Below are 225 nucleotides of genomic sequence, written 5' to 3' on the forward strand. Positions count from 1 at the left end.
CCAGATAGTAACCCAGCACAGAACTGGGAGAATGAACAGCAGACCTCAATCTTATCTAAAGGAATATTGAGAACTGATTGCTGCTAAGATGAGGAACAGCTTAAACAAAGACCTCTAGATACGCTGATTAGATTCACTGGAAGGGCAAGTAGTGGGGAATGACTGGGGGTGCCCACAACACAGCAGACAGTAGCAGAGATATCAGAGTATAAGGGCTCTAGTGGG

General features: G+C 45.8%; 1 protein-coding gene across 8 annotated transcripts in view; it reads right to left on the reverse strand.

Moving 5' to 3' along the window:
• Jade3 (jade family PHD finger 3) overlaps positions 1 to 225 on the reverse strand; it is a 167,259-nt gene that overhangs the window by 47,064 nt on the left and 119,970 nt on the right. The window lies entirely within an intron of this gene.

The sequence above is a fragment of the Nannospalax galili genome, unplaced genomic scaffold (genome assembly GCF_000622305.1).
Source record: "Nannospalax galili isolate Female #2095 unplaced genomic scaffold, S.galili_v1.0 scaffold129, whole genome shotgun sequence".
Classification (NCBI taxonomy): Eukaryota; Metazoa; Chordata; class Mammalia; order Rodentia; family Spalacidae; genus Nannospalax; species Nannospalax galili.